Genomic DNA, 19,041 nt, shown 5'->3' with positions numbered 1-19,041 from the left:
ATGAGTTATCTTACAACAGGAGGTCCTGGTAAGGAACGCGGAACTAACAAGCTATCACCAACCGGAAGAATTTGGGAAAGGTTAAGAGGAGAGAGGATACAGACACCAGTCCGTATGTCCTACCAACCTCCCAGAATCCTCTTCGCTGGAATCCACCTTGGCTGAGCGATGTGCGGGCCACCAGGAAGGACCCTGAGTCAGAATGATCGGCCAGAGACAACCCGGAAACTAACCCCATCACCATAAAACCCGAGACTGCGAGCCACATGGCAGAGCAGTGCTCCTGGGTTCCCTTACCCTGCTTCCCTCTGCCCTGGTGCCCCTTCCCAATCAAGTCTCTTGCTTTGTCAGCACGTGTGTCTCCTCGGACAATTCATTTCCGAGTGTTAGGAAGAGCCCACTCTCGGGCCCTGGAAGGGGTCCCCCTTCCTGCAACAGTTAGAGGGGGTGGTGAGGGTGGGAGGGAGGAGTCTAGAAGCCAGTGGGAAAATGGAACAAACTGGTGAAAGCAGTACTGGGGGCAGGGAGTGGCTGGACATCCTTTTCCTGAGCATCTTATTACGATTTTATCACCGACTCTCTCAAAGAGGAAAGAAACTTGCTGATGACGCTTGAACACTCACCACCTAGAGTCTACTTTTCAAAGTCAGTTTCAGACATTAGTTCACTCCCTCCCCCCAAACTCCTGCACTTGTATCAGTAAAGACAGTGTAACATTATTAGTAGATTATCATTAGAGGTAACTTGTAAAACAATGACCCACACAAATCTCACGGGTAACATTCCGTAGGTTTTAACAAATGCAGGTGTCCATGTAAGCATGCTCTTATCTGGGTGCAGAAGCTTGCTGTTCCCCCGGGAAGTTCCCTCAGGCCCTCTGAAGCAGTTAGGGGGTGGAGCAGGTGGGTGCTGATGTAGAGGAAGCTGAGTGGTTAGGGATGTGGGGAGGCCAGGGTGTCAGGGTGGACAATGGCCAGGGAGGCACCTGTGTAATGGGCATGGCTGGGAGTGGGGTGACCAGTCAGGCAGTGGCTCTCAGAGGCTTCAGGACACTGGGGCAACAGGAGGGACCACGGTGGGGTCTTCAGGGGGCAGTTGAATATCTGAGGAGCCTGTCTGGGCAGGTGGATGTATCAGGACATGGCATCTAAGAAAGATGAAAGACGGGGCAGCAAGGAGGCTGGTGGGACCACTGGATCTCAGACTGCAAGCCAGAGACTGTCCCCAGCCAGATCCAAGCCAGACTGGGGTGCCAGGTAAGGCTTAGGGGTGGGAGGTGAGAAACAGGAAAGGACAGGGATAGTGGAGGCGGGAAGAGGGGGAGAGCAAGGATGAGGGAGACAGGGAGAGGGTCCCATGGGGTTTAGTGGATTTTACTAGATTTTCCATGTCATTAATTTCACATCTGCAAAGAGTGACAGCTTTTCTTGTGTTTGCCAGTATTTATCCTTCTGTGTTCTTCAGTCTCTCTTGTTTTGCTTTGTTTTCTTACTGGACTGGTTAGGACCACTCGCAAAATGTTGAATATTATTAGTGACAGAGGAGATTGTCTAAGGTTTTTTCTAGGTTTCTGATGGCTACTCTGAGTGAAGAAATTGATATAATTTCTAGCTAATTGAGGATATATGACATGTTTGTGTTTTATTTTTGGTTTTCTTTGTTCGGAGGGAATGTATAGAATTTAAACAAACACATTTTGGAAATCTATTGACATGATTTTGTGCTTTTTCTCCTTTTCCTCTATTTTACATTGATAGATTTGACTGAGGTTGTTACATCCTTGCATCTCTGAGAGAAGTCACCTTTGGTTCCAAGGAATAACTTTAAATACACTAAAGGGTTTGGATTTTCTGATAAGAGTTCACCCTTGTTACCTGTTTTATAGGTAAAAAGGCTAACTCCCTCAGATTCTTTTCAGATCATTGATTTTCCACACTTTGTTGAGTGCGCTTTGTAATCTGTGTTGACCTGGGAAACCCCTCAGTATCTTCCTTTCTGAGATAATCCCTTCTCTTGTTTGACATCGACTTTCCTCAGGGGAATCCTTCTCCCCCGAAGACACGGTTTTCTCTGAAGCCTTTAGGTCATGGCTGACTTACCTCCTGCATCGGTTCACTCATCACCTTGCAGGCAAGGTGACGTCCTGGTTCTCCTCAATGATTCTTCCAGAACAATGTTTCCATCCCTCCTAAAATATTCCAGCTTTGAAACTCGAGGTATACCACCCTTTCCCCTTCCTTGTTGCAGACACTTGTAGACCCTGGTTCATTCTTCCACAGTTCTTGAAGTTCTCTGACTCACCGTCATGGTCTTTGACTCCTTCCTTCATAATCGAGATTTAAAGCATGCACCTCTTCAAGGAGCCGTTCTCATTGTAGTTGGTGTATGGAGGAAGGTAGGATTCTAAATTCGTGGAGAGATAGCCAACCTTTATTAAGTTGCTACTATTTTCCAATTAAGTCCCATGGCTGACACTATCAAATATCAAGTTCTCATACATGTCCGGGCAGTTCCATTATTCCATTGGTGAATTTGGCTACTCTTGTCCCCATACCACAATCCTAGTGACTTCAAAGAGGTAACACATCCTGATAATTGTCAGAAAGTCCCTCTTTTTGGTTGTTTCCTTTATAATAATGATCTCAGTTATACTGGGCTTGGCAGGGTCAATTCCTGGGCTCAGTCTTTATTCCAAGATAACATTCTTGAAGCTAATTTCTGTGAGTGTTAGAATCTCTGAAAAGCATGACGGTCTCCTAGCAGAGGCATGCCATGTGGTTGGGTACCAGCCAGGACTTTGGGGTCAGTCCCAGCCCTGCATCTCATCAGCAGGAAAATGCTGAACCCGTGAAAATAAGTCTAATGATAGAATCAACCACATCTGTTACTTTGAAGCATAAGATAATGTCTGTTAAATTGCCCATGGAACATAGTAGATATTTAATAAGTGATAGCTGATTTTATGATGATTTACAAAATTCTGATAATCTTAGTAGTACTATGTAGGGATATTAATTAGGATTAAAAGAGCTAATATAAATAAAGACCCAGTATAAAGTAACACCTGTCAAATATTACTTTTAGATAACTCATACAGGTTAATTTCCGTCACTAATTCTCTTCTCTGTTCTCTTCTTTTCTACTGTTTCTTTCTCTTTGCAAATCCATGTCATAGAAATAAGATAGAATTTGGGGAAGAAAAGTATTCAAAATGAACTTATACTGCTCTTTGAGCAAAAAAGGTAAATACATTTTTAGATAGCAGTGATCTTCCCCAAACTTTAATTGATCAAATTCTTGGGAGAAAAGTTATTGTGAATATTGTTAGCAATTAACAGTATTTTGTATGGAAGTTTAAGACAAGTCAGTTTTATTCTGATAAAGAAGAGAAACATATTCTGTTTATTCTGATAAAGAAGAAAAACACACATACACAAAACCCAGAACTACTCATCTGGAAAAAAATAAATGAAGGCTGTGACTTCTCTCTGGTAATATTTTCTGACTTTCTTTCTACTAAACTTGAAAAATAAAGACCTCTCCTTGAATTAGCATCTACCACTAAATATGACAGCCAGTTCAAATCAACATTACTAAAAATATTTTAAAAATTAAAATGCCGCAAATAGAGATAGATCAATATCTTGAAATTTCCTCATTTCTCTCTGTAATTGATATTCCATTTTAGAGTTTCAAAAATCCCACAAGCATTGAACAAAACTTTAAGAGGAAAAATGGATCAATGGGAACAACATGCTTGGCATATTTTATAACAAATATAGAGTAGCTACAAATTGGTTATGTGGTGCTGCATGTTATAAAAGCCTTGTCAATATCTCTGTCTATATGCAGTTATAAGATGGGATGATAGAATGGGGAATGCTTGAAAAATCTATATGGTAAAAGTTGCATACAACATATGCCCATATAAATGAGATTGTGCAGGTTTATAGTCCTGTACAAGAAGATCACTTTCCTGAAAGAGAGAGAATGCAACTTGTGTGAAACTAACTGGGGGAAACTTAAACCTCAAGCTGAACTCCAGATGCCTTCCCTGATATAAATGAGTTGACTTTCATGTACTGATGATATTCAGGGTTGGGTTGATTGCCAGGAAAGTTAACCATGACTAAATATGATAGCAGTTTGCTACACAAACTGTGGATGTACTTTAAGTAGTGAACGTGGGGTCCTGTGACCCTGTGATTTCTAGAATTTGCTTTGATTTTGTGTACTTCATAAGAGGAAATTTATTTTAAAAGATAGATTTACATTTTTATTAAGAGATTAAGTTTAGTTTTATTACTAGATTAAAAAGAATTTCTGTTTCTGGCCAAGATGAAATAACAGGGTCTGAATTGACCTTCCTGGTTCAGACAACTTAAATAAATGGAAAAATATATATATATGAAACAAGAGTTTTGGACATAGGGCATCAGACAATTCAGGGCAGTGATCACTGAGAGAGGAGAAATGATAAAGGACTTGGATCCAGAATATACAAAAACTCCCCCCTAGTAATACAGTCAGATATCCTAATAAAAAAATTAAAAGGATATCAAATAAAATTTTGTAATGATGCTAAACATCATTATCCACAAGGGAAATGCAAATTAAAACCACAATGAGATACACTATACTCCTAGGAGAATAGTCGAAATTGAAAAGATTGACTGCAAATTAGTGGTGAGGCTGCAGAGCAACTGGAATTTTCATACATTCCTCGTGGTGATGTAAAAACGTACTTTCTTCAGGATACTTTGGAAACCGTTTGGCAGTTTCTTAAAAGTTAAATATACCCCTCCCTGTGACTTAACTGTTATACCTCAAAGTATTTACCCAAGAGAAATGAATGCACATGTCTATACAACACATTTTGTGTGAATGTTTATAGAAGATTATTTGCAACGGCCAAAAACTGGGAACATCTCAAATGTCCATCAACAGGTAAACAGATAAATTGCAGTATATCCATACAATGGACTACTACACAGCAGTAAAAAGGAATAAAGAATTGCTACAGCCAACAACATGAATGGATATCCAAACAAATATGCTGAGTGAAAGAGCAGACATACTGTCGGGTTCCATTTGTGTAAAATTATGCAAATGTGAATGAATCTGTAGTGACAGAAAGCCAGTCAGTGGTTGCCAGGAGCAGGAGGTAAGAATTACAAAGGGACATAAAGAAACTTTGGGGAATAATGGACATGTTCATTTTCTTGATTGTGATAATGTTTTATGGGTATAAACATATGTCAAAAATTTTCAAATTGTATACTTTAAATATATATAGTTTATTTTATGTGAATTATAAATCAACAATGCTATAAAAAGAGGCAATTTGGAAGGATGATAAAGCATCATTTAAATGGGAGAAAATAGTCTATATAAAACCACGTGTAATTAGGTAACTAAATTGCTTATCTGCCATGCAAAAGTGACAAAACATGTGAAATTAAAAGTACTGCTTTCCTTAAGCAATTCACTTAGTACCCTATCAGATTCAATTTTTGATAGTCTGCACGTTGCTTAAAGGAAAACAAAGTAAGGATTAATCATGCAATTTTTAGCTTAGGGTGGAGCGGATGAGTTTAATTTCCCAATTTATTTTTTGGAAACATGATTTGCCTATATGAATACATAAGCAGTTGTATTCTTAATATTGCCTTCAGTGTTATTTATACAGAGATAATATAATAAGAGAAACGTTATTCATTTATTCTAATGCACCCTTCAGTCTCTGGGTGATAACAGCTCTGACGCCTGGTGATATTGGTGGTATAAATATTACATGTTAGACTCAGGGTGGTGAGAATTTTTTGATAGAAGGAGAGTCTCATTATTGGCTTTGTATGTATTCTGTCACATGGAGGTTTCCTGTGAAACAAAAATGATTTAGGTTTACTTTTACAGCATCAATAAAGATGCTTAATCACTATTGTCTTTCCACGGTGTTGTAAATCTGGGGCAGTAACATAGATGGTAAGCACACCACGTTTACCCCTCTTACATCCATAACAGACATTAATAGTCAATTGTGATACTCTGACCCAAAGCTTTGCTCTCTGAATCCCTCTCATCACATTCCCTAAAATAAACACTAACTTCGGGGAAAGTGTGCACGAAGGCTGAGCCCAGTTTGCCACTTCAACTCTAGAGAATTCTGCAGACATCAACGGCTCAGCTCTTGTGTGGCTTGGTATAAAACGTGTACTATCTGCCCAATATCAGGACACTTATTAAGAATAACAATGACGATGTCTTTCCTTTCATATAAATTCCTTTTCTTTTGTACAAATGTAGTACACGCTCACTAGAGAAAATTTGGAAGACATTAAAAATTACAGAGAAAAATAATTATTGTACATAATCCTACCACCAAGATAAAACAATTAGTGCCATCTTCAAGTGATTTATTTTTGAGATACATATATTTCGTTTGTGGAGGTTGATTTGGGTCTTCTTTCCACATCTCTACTTAAACGCACATTTTCCAGTACCTTCTTGGATATTTGGAGTGTATTTATAATAGTTATTTTAATATCGTTGCTCTATTTCTGTCACTTGTGTCATCCCTGTATCTATTTCTATTGATCAATTTTCTCCTTATGGATAATGTTTTCCCATTGCTTTGTATGATGGGAAACATAAGTGTGGCCAATTGTCAGCTGACTATGAATGCATGAGTGATACCAGCCCAATCACATCAAGTGCAGACCAGTTGTCCCAGATGAACTTGGCCCAAATTGCCAGCCTATAGAATTGTGAGCAAGCTGATGATTGTGTTTTTAAGCAACTAAGGATTTGGTTGGTTATCAAAAGCTAATTGATGCATCAGGTAAATATTTATGAAAATGATGAATAAACATTTCATAATATCTCATAACCTTGAGGGACAAATTAGGGTAGGGGATTAACAGATACAAACTACTATATATATTATAAAATAGATATGCCACAAGGTATACTGTACAGCACAGGGAATGATACCCATTATCCTGTAATGGAATATAATCTGTGAAAATACAGAATCACTATGTTCTACATCTGAAACTAATATACTATTGTAAATCAACTATACTTCAATAAAGCATCATAAAAATAAATATTTCAGTTAATAAAGAAGAATAAAAGGACAGTAATCCAAGTGATTTGAAAAAATAATGTGTGACTAAGTTCCCTGACAGATCCAAAATGGGTGTTATTTTCCACAAACGTGGAACGTACCCTGCTTCCCAGGTTCCCTCTGTGTTTCTTGCATGTGTCTCCCTGAGTGTCTCTTCATGGTTTCTGTTTATTTGCTGATGAATGTCCCCTCTCTGACTCAATTCACAGGGAGAGCAGGGTGAGACCACTCAGTTCATTTCTCTGCTTCTGCGGCTGGAGTAACTCCAGTCTCCTGGGGTAGAGCCCAGATGAGACAGACTGGGGGGTTCATGATTCCCACCTACCGTTGTCAGGCTGTCCACTTTTCTCTGAGCTGTTTTCATCTCCTCACTTTCATCCTTAATTGACCATAATATCGACCGAAATAAAGGATTGCATTATTTATCATTATTGAACAGTTTCATATTTCTTGTCCTTAAAGACATAAACAGATGAGTAGAATATTTTCTATTTCTCTGAGACTACTACTCTAAATTAATTTGCTTTTTACTTATGAGACCTAGCATTTTTCTCTCTCAGAGTTAAGGCTCCTAGAAGAACTGAGAAAACATAGGTTTTGTATGTCAGCATTAAGTGTTCCACCCAGATACTTTCTTGCAAAAATTGCAGTTACTATTACCACTAATCATTATAATAAGAATTAACAAGTTAAACATGACTGCTCTCTGGGAAGCTTATACGGAGCTCTAGGGACCGAGTTCCTTTGTTTCCCCAAACAGGATACACAGTGGATTTTATCACATATTTACTTACTTAATTTTAGATCAATACTTGCAATTTGGCTTCTCTGAACCACTTATTTGAGGAAAATGTCACCGCTTCAAGCTGAACTTTACTAGTGCAATTTGCAAGTAATGATTGAATGTTGCAAATTGTCATCAGGCAATTTAGTCAAGATTGGCGATGGAGTGGGAATATTATAGCTGCAGAAATTAGCTGCTGTGAAAAACATCACTATTTTAAAAAGTAATTTCAGCAACTTGGAAAAATGAATAAGAATTCCATTTTTTGATTATTGAGATGGAAGATGTTAAAATACAAAATGAGTCTAAGGCACTTAAGCTCCAATAAAAACTTTCCTCCTAGAATTTATCCTAAACTGATAGCTCAATTTTCCTTGGTACAACCTGGAAAACACTAGAGATTTGAGCTAAAGTGTCATAAAAATGTGTGCGTGAGACTGCTGTCTGTAACCTGTTTGAAATGGAAAACATTTAGAGCACAGTGGTTAAGCAGGCACAGGGTTTGAAACCAGGGTAAGTAGTGGCGTACCTTTGGGTATTTATTTAACCTCTCCCAGCTTCTACTTCCCAGTCTGTAAAATGGGACCGACTGATAGGTACCTTCCTTGTGGGAATGTCATAGGTTAAATGAAAGCATGACGTAAGCCTTTATAAGTATAATGCCTGACACTTAAGAAAGAAATGTTTTGTAATATAAATGCTGCTCTTGTTATTATTTAAGGGAACAATGAAATAAATCAATGTTTATATGCTATAAAAAAACATGATAATGTCCATGATAAAAATAAACAGTTCAAAGGAGCATAAAGGGGGGAAATTGCATTAAAAATTTCCCTTCATCTTATAGCCTCTCTGTTTTTGTCTCCACAGATAGTCATTGTTAAATTGTGTGTGGTGTCTGTGTGTGTGTGTGTGTGTGTGTGTGTGTGTGTGTACACTCTCCAGAGTCATTCAGTACATAATCAAGTATACGTCACTCTTTTAAAAATATGTATGGAAGCACACCCTTCCCATAGCTCTGAGCCTCAATTTTTCTAGCTCAGTTATAAATCATGAAGGTTGTTCCCTATCAACACATATAGATCTACTTTCGTGGCTTTTTCTGGATCTTGCTCATCATGTTTTCTTTCCTAGAAGGAAAGATCTCTGCAGGTCATTATTTTCCTTCCTGTTAATTACTTGGCAATGTACTAGGACATTGACAGATAAGGCAGTTTTGACATTCAGATAATCATTCTTTACAATTATTCCAGCTGGACCTACAAAGACCAGATAAGGAAAGGCAGCCATACTCCTAAGACCCTAATAGAAATAATGGGGGATATTTTAAATCACACAGTTGTGAAATGTACTTCGTGTTTCAGTGCAATTGGGAAAGTCAATTACCTTTCTGAGATCTCATGCTATTTACTAGAGCTAAGGTTATAATTCCTGAAAGGCAGCTGGATATAGTTAATTTGCTGTCTATAGTGAATTTCTCAATCTACTAGTCATATAACTTAGCTCTTCTTTTTTTAACATCTTTATTGGAGTATAATTGCTGTACAATGGTGTGTTAGTTTCTGCTGTATAACAAAGTGAATCAGCTATACATATACATATATCCCCATATCCCCTCCCTCTTGCGTCTCCCTCCCACCCTCCCTATCCCACCCCTCTAGGTGGTCACAAAGCACCGAGCTGATCTCCCTGTGCTATGCGGCTGCTTCCCACTAGCTATCTATTTTACATTTGGTGTGTATATATGTCAATGCTACTCTCTCACTTCGTCCCAGCTTACCCTTCCCCCTCCCTGTGTCCTCAAGTCTACTCTCTATGTCTGTGTCTTTACTGCTGTGCCCCTAGGTTCATCAGGACCTGCCCCTAGTTTCATCAGGACCTTTTTTTTTTTTTCTTTAGATTCCATATATATGTGTTAGCATACGGTATTCGTTTTTCTCTTTCTGACTTACTTCACTCTGTATGACAGACTCTAGGTCCATCCACCTCACTACAAATAACTCAGTTTTGTTTCTTTTTATGGCTGAGTAATATTCCAGTGTATATATGTGCTACATCTTCTTTATCCATTCATCTGTCGATGGACACTTCGGTTGCTTCCATGACCTGGCTATTGTGAATAGAGCTGCAATGAACATTGTGGTGCATGTCTCTTTTTGAATTATGGTTTTCTCAGGGTATATGCCCAGTAGTGGGATTGCTGTGTCATATGGTAGTTCTATTTTTCGTTTTTAAAGGAACTTCCATACTGTTCTCCATAGTGGCTCTATCAATTTACATTCCCAGCAACAGTGCAAGAGGGTTCCCTTTTCTCCACATAACTTGCTCTTTGTATATATTTTAGAGCCAGTGAATAATAAATCTGGCAAAATATCTTCTGGCCTTCACATTCAAACTTTGCTGTAATACAGCAACTGAGAAAGTTATTTTATTTTATTTTTTAAATTAATTTTTATTGGTGTATAGTTGATTTACAATGTTGTGTTAGTTTCTGCTGTACAGCAAAGTGCATCAGTTATACATATACCTATATCCACTCTTTTTTAGATTTTTTTCCCATATAGGTCATTACAGAGTACTGAGTAGAGTTCCCTGTGCTATATAGTAGGTCCTTATCTATTTTATATATAGTAGTGTGTATGTGTCAATCCCAATCTCCCAATTTATCCCTCCCCCTGCTTTCCCCCTTGGTAACCATAAGTTTGTTTTCTACATCTGTGACTCTATTTCTGTTTTGTAAATAGGTTCATTTGTAACACTTTTTTAGATTCCACATATAAGCAATATCACATGGCATTTCTCTTTGTCTGATTTACTTCACTCAGTATGACAATCTCTAAGTCCATCCATGTTGCTGCAAGTGGCATTATTTCATTCTTTTTGATGGCTGAGTAGTATTCCACTGTATAAGAGAAACTTATTTTCATCCAGGTCTATATATGCTCTTAACTGCCTTTATCAATCCATGGGTGATTACAGGTCTTGATTTCGGACAATGGGCTCTCCGAATTTGAGCCTGACCAAGGCAAGTGGCACTTGTTTTCACCTCACACCATGCATGCCTCCTAAACCACGCACTTGAGACTGAAGTTTCCACTTTGTTTGCATTCTATCCTCTCCTTCAGAGTCTGGCCAACATATAATTAAATGGAAAAATCTTTCTTAACATATGAGACCATGGCATTTACTATTTTCTATCACTCAAATCTATCCACACTTAAGAAAACACTAAACTAATTTATAGGTTTGTTGTCTTATTAGGGCTACTCCAGGATTTAACTCACGTGGTTATTTAGCAGATGTTTGTTCTTGGGCCTTTTTGAAACTTAGATTCCCCATAAATAAAACGGGAATAAGCCCATCATAAGGATAATATTACAGCTCAATGATATAAGACATGTAAAGATGCTTATCATCTTTACTGCTTTACCATATAATAAGGTATCAGTAAATATCCAGCTTGTATAATGAGGATCTGGGTGTGTATTGGGAGATGGCTTCCCCCACTATTTCTGGGGGTAGCTCTCTTGTGGGTGGAGACTTGAAGCCTGATGCTGATGCCTGCCTTCTTCACTGCCCATGGTGACTGTCTGCTGCTCTGTGCTCCAAGGACTGACCTCTCCAAACTCTTTGCCTCTTACACCCAGTTGGGTTCAGTGGACCTGGGAATTACTGAGATAATAAGTTGGATCAAGTTTCCATTATTCATCAGAAGCTTATTTAACTGTGACCACAAAGAATTTTCTTTCAACCAAATTCAGAAAAGAAAGGAAAAGGGAAGAGAAACTGGAATTTGGGGAACACCTCCTATGAACCAGACGCTCTCCCTATAACTTGTCTCCTTTACTCCTCAACTTACCCCGTGAACATTTTTTTCTTTCATTTTTAAAATGAGGAAACTAACATTCAGAGAAGATAAGACATTTGTTTAAGTGTACAAAGATTATCAGTGGAGGGCCAAGACCAAATCCAGTTGTGTTTGACTCTAAATGCCATGAACGAAAGGTCATATGTGCCAAATTTCAGTAATCTTAGCGGTAAAGTAGTTAGAAGTTTGTCAACTAAATTGTCAGTGGTGAGAATTTGAGAATTAGAGAACTGCCTAAGAAGGGAATGAATCAAGCAGAATTTACCTGTCACTTACTCATGTTGGCAGTATCTATTGTTTGAAATATCTTTTTGATGGTTATGATGGTGATGGTGATGGTGATGATGGTGATGGTGATGGTGATGATGGTGATGATGATGGTGATGGTGATGACGATGATGATGATGGTGATGATGGTGACGGTGATGATGATGATGATGATGATGGTGGTGATGGTGATGATGGTGATCATGGTGATGGTGATGATGATGATGATGGTGGTGATGATGGTGGTGGTGGTGGTGATGATGTTGATGATGATTATGATTATGGTAATGATGATGATGGTGATGATGATGGTGATGGTGATGATGATGATGGTGATGATGGTGATGATGCTGGTGATGATGATGATGATGATGGTGATGATGGTGACGGTGATGATGATGATGATGGTGGTGATGGTGATGATGATGATGGTGATGATGGTGATGGTGATGATGATGATGATGATGGTGGTGATGATGGTGGTGGTGGTGATGATGTTGATGATGATTATGATTATGGTGATGATGATGATGATGATGATGATGATGGTGATGATGGTGATGATGATGGTGATGATGATGTTGGTGATGATGGTGGTGATGATGATGATGGTGATGATGATGGTGGCGATGATGGTGGTGATGGTGATGGTGATGATGTTGATGATGAATAGCTGATATTGATTGACTGCCTATATATGCTGGGTACCATTTTGTGCATCCTGCAAGGGCTACTATCTTAAATCCTCATAATAACTATATATGTGCACACTACCAGTCTCTATTTTATGAGAGGACTGAAGAAGCAAAAGTTTATTACTTCATCCAAGGTCAACCAACAGTAAGACTCAAACCCAGTTCTACATTATTCCAGAATTGTCCTGTTTAATATAATCTAATTTTGCTTCCCATCAGGGATGAATGGGTGCAAAATTCTCTGAAATTTCTTCCATTCAGTTATTCTCATAGCTCTGGCCCACTTGTAAATGGGTCCTTTACAAGGACAGAGTGGCATTTGGGGGCATAAATTTTCAATTTCTAAAAAGAAGAGGCACTGATGATTTAATGCCATGTCATGACCTACTGCAATTTTTAATGTAATTAAAATTCACATTTAAAATATGTGTGATTCCCAAGATGATTGGAAACAAACTTGTCTGAAAGTAAAGAGAAAAAGATGGATTGAACACTTCTCAACTCTACCTGCATCGGCCAAAAGGAAGAAAGAGATTGGTCTTTCTCTATCATTCTCTATCATCATATTGGTCATCTCTAGCTATATCCTTGCTTTGCATTTAACAAATGCAAACCCTGAAAATCCCAGGGCCTCAGTTTGCTCACTTGTTAATGAATGTACCTGCTTATTCTACTTCACAAGATTATTAGGAGAGTAGGACCTAAATAAGAGATATGAATGCTCTGACTGGTTAAGAAAAAAAGTTGGATAGTATAATTCACTTACAAAATTTTATGATGCTTTGACACATGCAGAGAAAAATGAATGTGTAGCTTCCATAGATGCTCAGGGGGACCAGGAAACAGTGTTCCAATGCTTGGATGACAGGAAAAGGCAACAGAACCAGTTTCCACTTGGTGAAAGTTGCTTATTCTACTTCGCTCAAATCAGACTCCCCGTATGTACAGAGATGGGTAATAGAAAGGAATAAATTTTGGAGTCAGGCCAGAATTTAAATCCTAGCTCTGGCATAAAGAACATCTGCTTGTTCATATGACTTGAGGACCAGATGTCTTAGCACAATGTAGATTTCTAATCCTTAGACACCGACTCAGAAAAGGGGAAGGCAACCCTGGATGGACTGGGATGGACTTCCTGCCATCCTTGAAGAATGGGGACTCAGGAGGGAAAAAAAGGTGAGATGTAGAACAAAAATGATTATTTTGGAAAATTCTCCCAAACCTGCATTTGTAAACTGAGATCCAAACCCATCCACAAGTGAGATCTTGAAATAGCATCCCTGATGCTGATGTGCTTTTTTCTTTTTCTAAACTAGAGTTGACTTACTTTTTATTTATTTTCTAATTTTTATATTTATTTTTATTGTTTATTATTATTATTATTAATGTGTTTTTAGGATCCTAATTTCTTTAAGTATCTGAAATAATCCTCCCTTATTACTGTGCTATTAGCACCTCAAGCTTTGGAAGAAATAGGGCAGCGTATTATTTGTTAGCAGGAGGTAAAATTGTGACTGTCAACAAAATAAAAAAGAAACTCTGCGTGGAACTAAATCCTTCCTTTCATGGCCTCCTTTCTTTATATCTGCTGGGCCATTTAGTAGGAATCTTGTTGATTGCCTTAAGCCGTAATCTCCCAACACTTCTTTGTAAAACACACTCCAAAGTAGGGTTAAGTGAAGCTGATATAATAGCATTTTTATTATTGTTATGATTGCTGCTTCCATAAAGCCAGCCTAAGTGCCCCGTTTGTTATGATTATAGTCTAGTAATAAAAGAGCATCTTAAGTGAAGCAAACCCTGTCACCCATCTAAACTCAGATGGAATTTTATGGTAGAAATTAACATCTCCAGCCTTTATCTCCAGTTGAGCTGTAAGAGAGCCAAACCTTCAAGGACCAAACCCCAGCATTAATCAAGGTCGACTTCTTTGTTTTCTTTCTGAAAATACGTTTACTTTCTTCTCACCACTGCAATAAGGCTCCAAATTCTCACTAAAACTGTCCTCTCAAAAGCCATTGCAGGTGAGAAAGTAACAGCCAAATCCAGTGGTTCAGTGTCTTTACAATCATCAAAGTTTTCTAGACATTTTCACTTGCATCTTCCCACACCAGGGTTATGACAATTAGAGTGTGAATGGCCAGCAGTGAACAGAGGGAACCAAGAGTAAAGTGTATTCCTTTGACTCTGCCCCTATTTTCATATTAATTTAGTTACACCTTTTCAGGAATAAAGAAATATACTACTACAATTAATGATATTAACCTTTTATATAGTAGCATTACTGTATCCCTGAAAAGCTGCTACCAGTGATGTATTTACTTTCTATCACCTTTTCTGCACCCGAGAATCCTGGAAATGATGTAACATTGAGTATCAACAACGGACCAGACACAGGTGCTGGTTCTCAACCATCCAACAATCCCTGGATGCCGTATATTATCTGCATTTCCTAGATGAAGATTCGGAGGCCAAGAGGTGTGAATTAACTTTTTCAGACTCAAGCATCTGATGCGTCTTGGAGGCAAAAGCATCAAGGGGCTTAGAGAGTGACTCACAGTCTAACTTTTGGGACAGTTATTTTACGCCTGAGATTCATGTGTGACCTTTGTTCTACTTCATGGATCCCCTGACCCACGTGTCCTGAGACAGATCTTACAGTGGCAGAATCAGTGAGCCCCGAAGTTCTGGAACTGTCTCTTCGGAAGTGACCCCCAGGTGACACACATGCTATGTTCCACCTGTAAACCAGGTCCTTTTCTATAATTCACCATTTAACTAATTATTGGAAAAGAGCAACTGCTCCTCAAAGCCTTGAGGAAAGTAAACAAACCATAAATAATGATTTATTAGTTTAATTAGTTAACTCTCTCACATGTTCTATTGGGAAGCTAGGAAACCAAATGAAGCTAATTATAAATGTGTGGTTGACAAATAAAAGGCCAAGATGCTCAATTAATTAAAAGTCCCCCAGGACGAGCAGTAGCCTGGGGTTTCCTTCATCTTGGAGGAAGAGGGAACAGGTGTCATATTGGGAGGCGTAGCCTCCTTTCCAGCCTGGAACAAGGTAGCTACTATGGATAAATGTTTTTAGGAAAACTCTCTTGCTATTTTCTGTCTACTCACAGAATCCTCTACTCCATTTCTTCTGATCACCAAGTGTTGAAACCAAGCAGGACCCTGTGAAGTCTTCCCGGGGACACATCCCAGCCCGTGTCCCCCACCTCTTGTTTACAGAAAAGCTTTAGCCTCCGTGAGTTCCAAAGAGCAGATTTAATCAGAGACGTGAGAAAATGCAGAAACAAAGGAAAACAGTCAAGCGAGACAAAATAATAATAGTTTAGCCATGAGACAAAGTCCAAGACCTTTAGTTCCTCCTCAAGGGCTGTAGATAATATCCTGAGAGCTGTTTTACAGATGCTGAAACCCCCTCCAGGTGGAAGAAGTTAACTGCATGCTGGTCACCAGCAAGTAGACCCCAGACCTGTTGGAACCAGAAGGTTGATGACTGAGATTCCTGAAACATCACCCTGTTACCAGGACCGAGCACCCTGAGGGGATTCAGGATGAAGAAAAGCAGGATTCTGGCCCTAGATAGCGAAGGTGCTTCTCAAAGGAATGATTTCAATGAGCCCAGACTCCTGCATCTTCCCATATACGGAAAAGCACTAAATTCATTAACTTATTAACTTGAGATGTCTTGTTTTTCTTTAATTAACAGCAAGCTTTTGACTTTCCAACTACCTGGTCTTTGCTGCAAAAACACCTACATATCCTGGATCACCACTTCAGAACAGTCCCTCAGAGCTACCTGAGAGGCTGTCTCCCGGGCGTAAGTCCTCAGTAAGTCCACTGAATAAAACATCATTCTCAACCTTTAGGTTGCGCTTTTTTTTTTTTTTCAGTCCACAGTTCCACCTCCATGACTTTATATACACACATACATATTACATATATATGCATATGTACATATGTATATGAATGTATAGATGTGTGTGTTTGTGTACGTATGTAAATCTCAGATACATACGTGCCGAGGGAAAGGTAGAGCCATGGACGTAAGTGAAGGTGTAGCTGGACCACAGTAGGTGGGTAGAGATGCAGAAAGTTATGTAGGCAGCTATAGTCGCCTTGCTCAATCTGTATCTTCAGGTCCCATCCACACACGTCACACCTATTGGCCCCCAACAAATTCTTATTAAACAAACACACGAACACTAGACTTTGCAGTATGGAGAGCTACTTATGTATTCACATCTGTGAGCTTGCTCCAGGGAAGGGAAGAATATCTATGCCTTTCTTTCCTGGCACATGGCCTGCTGACCCTGGAAACATTTGTGTTTGATGAATATTTATGAAAGCTGCCACTTTAATTAAAATATAAAAGCCTCAAGCTAAATTAATTGGGCTAAAGTTAAAAAAAAAAACCCACAGCCCACTTGCATTCTAGAAGATAACAAATGAGGGTCAGAGGTTGTCTTTGTTCAGAGCCACAGAGAATAACTCAGGAAGTAAAGACTTCAGGAAGGGACACACCTTGAAAGCATTTCTAAACCAACAGACTTTGAAAACATATTCTCCATCGTGGCTTGCTGGCTTGAATCACCAGGGAATAGGACTGGGTTTAAGTGAACATCCTTACGGTTCCCCTCTAAGCAGGCTGCTGTGTTGCCCAAATGTCAATGTTCACATTCCGTGGGCACACAGGTCATCACCTCTGCTTTCACTCAATTCCCCCGAAACCTGCAGGACACATGAGCCTCACACCTGGACCTCACAGTATGAAATCATTGTGATCTCAGCACAAACCATGACATTTACCACCAATGTAGCTCGCCAAACATCTGTCATTGATAGGAAAACAAGGTTCATGTTTTGCTTAAGGACTGATAAAAAGGCAATTTGGGGGAGTACTGTTTTTCTCCAACCTCTTAGTGTCGTTATGTTGATTTTCTTAAATCTTATTTTCTCACCAGAGTGCTTGACCGAATCTCCCTCCGTAAAGTAGCACAAATCCCCTTATGTCCTGGGTGCTGGGGAGTGGATATCTGTCACACAGAGCTTCCTGGATTTTCCCTCCTGGATCACAGCTCTGAGAAGGTAAAAGTGACCTTGGGGCCCCTCTATTTCTTGCCCAAATTTACATTTCAAGATGGCAGGTTTGGTCATCAACACCTTCCTGACCTGGGGAAAGCAAATTCATCCTCATTCTAAACACCCCTCTGGGTCCCCCTTTCCTGCAACATCTCAGCAGTTGGGGGCCCCTGGATGGGGATGGGACATTGAGGCCTGTGTCAAGGGCACCCTGGGTTTGCTCATGGGGATGGCACTATCGCCCCATTGGAAAGGTCTCATCTCTCATGTCAATGGAGAAGAGCCTCTTATTGTGCAGCTCAATTATTTATCTTTATTGAGCTTGAGGCTGCGTGTTCATATGAAATTCACCCTTTTGTTACAGCGTTTGAGGATAATTAGAAGGCACTAAACCAAATGAATGAATCATCACAATATTTTTAATTAAATATTACCAGGTGAAGACACTTGAGAGGATTTTCATTATTGAGAGACACAAACAGGCACAGATTTCAATTATGTCAACTATATCTCCTACTTTCAACATTAAAAAGTGCCACTGAGTAAAAAAAATGGAATTCATTCTATTGATGTGATTTTGAGAATAATTCATTCAGTTTATTGTAATCACTAGGAATTTATTGTGGGCAGTCAATTAAAAGTATTAAAAAGTCTAAAACTTAGAGGTGAGAAAACCTTACCATGGTGGGTAACTGTAATTATTTCAGTCATCAGAGGAGAAAAGTAGCTAAAAAACTGAATGATAAGACAAATGAAAATATACAGCCACATGAAAACTGGACCTGACGTTCACAGCAGCACTGTTCATAATCGCCCCGAAGTGGAAATGACCCAAATGTCCATCAAGTGATGAATGGATAAACAGAATGACAAATGGACCTACAATGGAATATTATTTGCCACTAAAAAGGTGTGTATTACTGATATGTGCATAGATGGACCTTAAAACATCATAGTAAGTGAAAGAAGCCCGTCACAAAAGACCACATACTATATGATCCTGTTTACATAAAATGTCCAGATTAGGCAATCCATCAAGGTAGAAAGTTGGTTCATGTTTGCAAGGAAATAGAGTCAGGAAGGATTCAGGAGGGACTGCTAACAGGTATGAGGTTTTCTTTTGGGGTCATGAAAATATTCTCAAATTAGATTGTGGTCTTGGTTGTTCAACTTCAAAAATGTAAGAAGCATTGAATTATGTCCT

At 39.0% G+C, this 19,041-nt stretch overlaps 1 long non-coding RNA gene across 1 annotated transcript; it reads left to right on the top strand.

Moving 5' to 3' along the window:
- The first annotated feature begins 16,498 nt into the window (after positions 1 to 16,498).
- On the top strand, positions 16,499 to 18,663 carry LOC132347422 (uncharacterized). The gene is made up of 3 exons (XR_009497180.1): positions 16,499 to 16,586; positions 17,720 to 17,843; positions 18,545 to 18,663. It is a non-coding gene; the product is annotated as an uncharacterized LOC132347422 (long non-coding RNA).
- Positions 18,664 to 19,041: the final 378 nt, after the last annotated feature.

This window comes from Balaenoptera ricei, chromosome 14 (genome assembly GCF_028023285.1).
Source record: "Balaenoptera ricei isolate mBalRic1 chromosome 14, mBalRic1.hap2, whole genome shotgun sequence".
NCBI lineage: Eukaryota > Metazoa > Chordata > Mammalia > Artiodactyla > Balaenopteridae > Balaenoptera > Balaenoptera ricei.
Note: the sequence above shows the minus strand (reverse complement) of the source record. Positions and strands in the feature narration are given on the sequence as shown.